The sequence below is a fragment of the Triticum dicoccoides genome, chromosome 7B (genome assembly GCF_002162155.2).
Source record: "Triticum dicoccoides isolate Atlit2015 ecotype Zavitan chromosome 7B, WEW_v2.0, whole genome shotgun sequence".
In the NCBI taxonomy this organism is placed as follows: Eukaryota; Viridiplantae; Streptophyta; class Magnoliopsida; order Poales; family Poaceae; genus Triticum; species Triticum dicoccoides.
The window spans coordinates 360,665,909-360,671,958 of NC_041393.1; positions in this window are offsets into that span (position 1 = coordinate 360,665,909).

Genomic DNA, 6,050 nt, shown 5'->3' on the forward strand with positions numbered 1-6,050 from the left:
CGCCGGCCACCGTAGATCTCCACCGCCCGCACGTCGCCGTCCGATCTCCCCCGAGCTCTCCGACAAGGTCCTCGAGCCCGCCGTGAGCCCCCGCTTCGGTTCCCCCTTCTCCCTTGCCTCCCCGCGCTCTGTAGCTAGCCCGGCCATCGAACCCGAGCTCCGGCCGCCGCCGCGAGCTTTGCTCCGGCGAGCTCCGGCCTCCCCAGCTCATCCCACCTGCCCCACCGGATGCGCGCGAGCCCCCGCTTCCCGCGTGTGCCCTCCGCTGCTCGATTGGGCGCCGGAGTGGCAATCCCGCGCCCTCCGCCGCGTTTGCTGCCGCCGGCGGCTAAACGCCGGCGTGTTAGCCCTGTTGACCAGGGGGTTTGACCTCCTCTGGCTCAATGACAGTGGGGTCCGTCCCTGCTAATTCGAGTTTAGGATTAGTTTAAATTTAATCAACCTCTGTTAATTAACCCTGACACTGACAGTGGGCCCCAGCGCCACTAACCTTCTTAATTAGGATTAAACTAACCCTGTTTAACCCCCTGACACTGACGTGTGGACCCCACACGTCAGGTTTGACCCCAGCCAGCCGCAGTTGACCGCTGACGTCGTGCTGACGTCATGCTGGCGCAATATACATGCTGAATATGAGAAAACACATTATGGCATATATAGGAGCTTAATTTGGAGATGCATTTGAACCTTTGGTTCAAATGGACTACAAACCAAATGATTACTAGTTGCATTAGCTCAAACAGCATCACATCTACATGCCATGTTCACGCATCATATTGTTGCATATGATTGTGTTTTGATTGCCGACACTGTTCCTTCTCGATAGGTCCTGCTCCGGAGTCTATTCTAGAGTGCCTGTCTATGAAGCAGTGCCTTCCTTGCTGATCTACCAGGCAAGCAAACCCCCTTGTTCATTTCGATAAAACACTACTCTCTCACTCCTGCTCTCAGTTATTGCATTAGGACAACAACGATTCATCTGCTACTTTGTGCTGCGGTAGTTGAACCCATTCCTCTGCATGACCTGTCATTGCCACAGTAAATAGTTGAAACCCACTAGCATGTGTAGGAGTTGATTGAGCCATGTTGTGTTCCTACCATGCTATGCCTGCTATTGCTTAGAGTTGTGTCAGGTCTGGTTCATTGGGAATGAATTGGAGTGTTACGATATGTTCTGATGCTGAGAGTGAAGTGTGTGAACACGATTTGGTAAAGGTAGTGGTGAGAGGCCATGTAGGAGTACATGGTGGGTTCTCTCACTTGAACCGTCCTAAAGCACTGAGTTCTATGTATGTTGTCCAATGACTCGATACTACCACACATTGGGTTCCGGTAACTCGACCCCTCTCGACTTATTAACCAACTTGGTCTCTGTCCAGGAGTCGCAACTAGTTTCTGGTGTTTGTAGGTAGTGCTATTTTTCTACCAAGTGGCACCCGGCAGGGTGGGCTTGGGACAGACTAGGCACACGTGGCACGGTGTACCAAGTGGCACCCGGATGGTGGGCTTGGGAACCCTGCTCACATCGTTTGGGGCCGTGAGCGACACCCCGGCCGGATCTCCTTGCGGATGGAACCCGAATAGGCGATAAACCTGGGCTAGAGTCTTGTGTGGTTAGTCAGGTCGTGGCCGACACCCTCGCCAGGCTTCCGCTTGAAGGTTGCCGAGATACATGACGTGTACATGGCGGTAAGTGGCGAGAGCGTGTGTGAAGAAGTACACCCCTGCAGGGTTAACATGATCTATTCGAATAGCCGGGTCCACGGTTATGGACTTCTTGGATGCTTACATGGTACATAGACAACTTGAAGTGGATACTCTAAAATGCTCAAGACAAGTGTGAGTGCTATGGATGGCCTTCTAGTAGGGAGACGGGAATGAGTCCATAGTAGTGTATTGTTTGGTGATTAGTGGACTCGTGTACGTTGTATCACCTCAAGAGTTTCTGGTAGTCGTAGAACAGGATAGCCATGGAGTCAAAGCTGGCTTGCTGCAACTAAACTCCACATTACCCTCTTGACACAAATGCATGTATGGTAGGATCTGATGTAAGTCTTGCTGAGTACCTTTGTACTCATGTTGCTTTATTTATGTTTTTGCAGCGGAGACTTCGGTCTTACTAGTGTTCTAATGGACTTCGACAAGTAGCTTGTACCTCAGCTACGATCTTGATCGGACGTTGTAGATAGTCAGGCTTTCAGCCTTTTCCATTTGTAGATGTCTGTACCCAGAAATGTAATGCTTCCGCTTGTTGCTTGTATGCTCTGTATGATGGGTCTTGTGACCCCTGTTTGAAATAAATGCTATGATGGCTCTTCTGAGCCTTTATCTATTTGAGTTGTTGAGTTATGATGTGATACCATGTTGTACAGCACATACTTGCATGTTATGCGTACGTGTAATGTGTATTGCTATGTGTGGGATCTGACTATCTAGTTGTTTATCCTTAGTAGACTCTCTTACCGGGAAATGTCTCCTAGTGCTTCCACTGAGCCCTGGTAGCTTGCTACTGCTCCGGAACACTTAGGTTGGCCGGCATGTGTCCTTCTTCGATCCTGTGTCTGTCCCTTCGGGGAAATGTCACGCGATGAATACCGGAGTCCTGCTAGCCCGCTACAGCCCGATTCACCGGAGTCCTGTTAGCCCAGTGCTACAGCCTGGATTCACTCGCTGATGACCGACACGTTCGATGCTGGGTCATGGATGCCTGTCCCTGTAAGTTAGTGCCACTTTGGGTTTACGACTAGCCATGTCAGCCCGGGCTCTTTATCATATGGATGCTAGCGACACCATCATATACGTGTGCCAAAAGGCGCAACGGTCCCGGGCAAAGCTAAGGCGACACCCGTGGGGATACCGTGCGTGAGGCCGCAAAGTGATATGAGGTGTTACATGCTAGATCGATGTGGCATCGAGTCGGGGTCCTGACAGCGTTGGTATCAGAGCCTGACTGCCTGTAGGATTACCAAGCCAAACTGGTCGAAGTTGAGTCTAGAAAATCTTTAGTTATGTAAGGGAATTGATTGTGGGAAGGAACGTAAGGCTCTTTTTACTCCTTTACCTCATGGCCTTCTGATCTGAATCATCCTATCTTTCCTACGGGGTTAAGGAACTAGGCTTTCTCTTCCGTCTATCAAGATAATGTGTTACTACTCCGTAGTCCCATAGGATTGGTTGATCGGAGTCATACCCCAGTTTTTGAGTATTTCCGGTGTAGTCTGTTTAGTATGATCTCAGAACCTTGAGTAATGCTGATGAGTATGTTATTACCCCATTTTAGTAGGATGTCTCATTCTGAGCATTTTACTGCCGTTATGCTGCCGGAATTTCCCTAGGAGTTCGAGAGATACTAATTCCTTGTCCTACATTCTACAGTCTATAGTTGATGTTGATTCCGTCCCTGGTTTCGTTTCTCAGGATGTCATCAAGTTCTATTGTTCGTAGCCAGAACCATGGAGACGGTAGGGATGAGGATCCTCCCGACCAGCCTTCGTTGGCAGAGTTCATGTTAGAAATGGAGAGGAGCAAGCGTGAGTCCAACCGCTTGTTGGCACGTATCGAGGAGAACACCGCACATCAGTCCAATAAGTCTGTGACCATTCATGACTTCATTCGCTTGCACCCACCTACCTTTCATCATTCCATCGAGCCACTCGATGCAGATGACTGGCTCCGTAGCATCACCCATAAGCTGCGTTTTGCGAACGTAGCTGAAGATGACAAGGTCACCTTTGCCACATACCACCTGGAAGGTCCTGCTAGTCTTTGGTGGCAGAACTATGAGGCTATGCTTCCAGCTGGCCAGATTCCTACCTGGAGAGTTTTCACTGAGGCTTTTCGCGAGCGTCACATTCCCTAGGCCCTCCTTGATCGCAAGAGAAAAGAGTTCTTTAGTCTCACCCAGAATAAGATGGCTGTTGATGCTTATAGTAGAGAGTTTGAGAACCTCGCCCGCTATGTCACAGAAGAAGTGTCCACGGACGCCAAGAAGCAAGCTAGGTTCCGGAAGGGTCTCAACCCCAAGTTGCGTCGTGATCTCCACCTGCATCATTGTGATACATTCCAAGCCCTTGTGAACAAGGCCATTAATGCAAAGACAGCTCAGCTCACTTACGAGGAGTCTCGTAAGCACACCCGTGATTTGGGATCTTCCTCCGGTTCTAGTTCTCAGAAGCGCCGGATTTGGGTTCCAAACTCCGCTCTTCCTTCCGGTTATGCACCGAGGCCATCCCATGTGGTGCTCTCCCCAGCTCAGTCATATGTTCCACCCAGGCCTACTGGTAGACCGCTTGTCAGTGCGGGTCCACGTCCAACCTCAGGGACTTGCTTCACATGCGGGAAGCCAGGACACTATGCACGTGACTGCTCTCAGACTAGTTATGCTCCACCCCAGCCCGAGAAGACTGTTGGCTGTGTTAAGCCATCACGCAAGATGATCAGTGTCAAGTCAGCCCCTACTGAACGTGGACGTGTGCATCACGTCTCAGCTAATGACGCTCATGATGATCCGGATGTCGTTCTTGGTACACCCCTTGTCAATTGTCACCCAGCATCAGTTCTATTCGATACTGGAGCATCTCACTCCTTCATTTCCGAGAGCTATGCTAACTTGCACGACATGTCATTTTGTGATATGCCCTCTCCACTAGTCATTCAAACTCCCGGATCCAAATGGCAAACCTCTAGTGTAAGCCATGGTAACGAAATCCTTGTTGACAGACTTGTATTCCTTGCATCACTTGTAGCTCTCAAGTCCTCAGATATTAATATCATCTTGGGTATGGACTGGATGATAGCTCATCATGCCAAGATTGATTGTTACACCAGATCTGTTCAGCTTACACACCCATCTGGCAAGATAGTCACTGTCTCCACTAGAGTTGCAAAGCGTCAGCTCTATTCTCTTAATGCCAGCCCTCTTCTAGACCTTGAAGATATCCCGGTAGTTCGTGACTTTCCGGATGTCTTTCCAGAGGAACTGCCAGGTGTTCCCCCTGACAGAGATGTAGAGTTCGTCATAGATCTTATCCCAGGAACTGCTCCAATCTCTAGGAGACCTTACAAGATGGCACCCTTAGAACTAGCCGAGCTTAAGAAACAACTTGATGAGTCCTTGCAAAAAGGGTTCATCCGTCCTAGTTCTTCTCCTTGGGCTTGCCCCGTTCTCTTTGTTAAGAAGAAGGATGGTACGGACCGGATGGTTGTAGATTATCGTCCCGTTAATTTGGTCACGATAAAGAACAAGTATCCGCTCCCCAGGATCAACGACCTGTATGATCAGCTCGCTGGATCCTCAGTCTTCTCCAAGATGGATTTGAGGTTAGGATACCACCAAATTAAGATCAGAAACAGGGACATTCCCAAGACAGCCTTTGTTACTCGTTATGGTCAGTACGAGTACACCGTCATGTCCTTTGGTCTAACTAACGCTCCAGCTACATTCTCCCGCTTGATGAACTCGATCTTCATGGAGTACTTAGATAAGTTCGTCGTGGTTTACCTCGATGATATTCTTATTTACTCGAAGAACGAGGAAGAGCATGCCGAACATCTTAGATTTGTGTTAGAAAAACTCAGAGAGCACCGCCTTTATGCCAAGTTCTCCAAGTGTGAATTTTGGTTGCCAGAAGTGACCTACCTAGGCCACATAATCTCTGGTAAGGGCATTGCTGTCAATCCCGAGAGAGTGCAGGCTGTTCTCGATTGGACTCCACCTGAGACCGTTAAACAAGTTAGGAGTTTCCTTGGTCTAGCCAGCTATTGTCGCCGCTTTGTTGAAAACTTCTCCAAAGTAGCCAAACCCCTCACGGAACTTCTCAAGAAAGATAAAAAGTTCGAGTGGTCCCCACAGTGTGAGTACAGTTTTCAGGAACTGAAAAGACGCCTGACTTCTGCTCCCATACTTGTGCCACCGGATTTCACTAAAGACTTTATTATCTACTGCGATGCCTCACGACAGGGACTAGGTTGCATTCTTATGCAGGATCATCATGTGATTACCTATGCATCTCGACAGTTGCATCCACATGAGGATAATTATCCTACACATG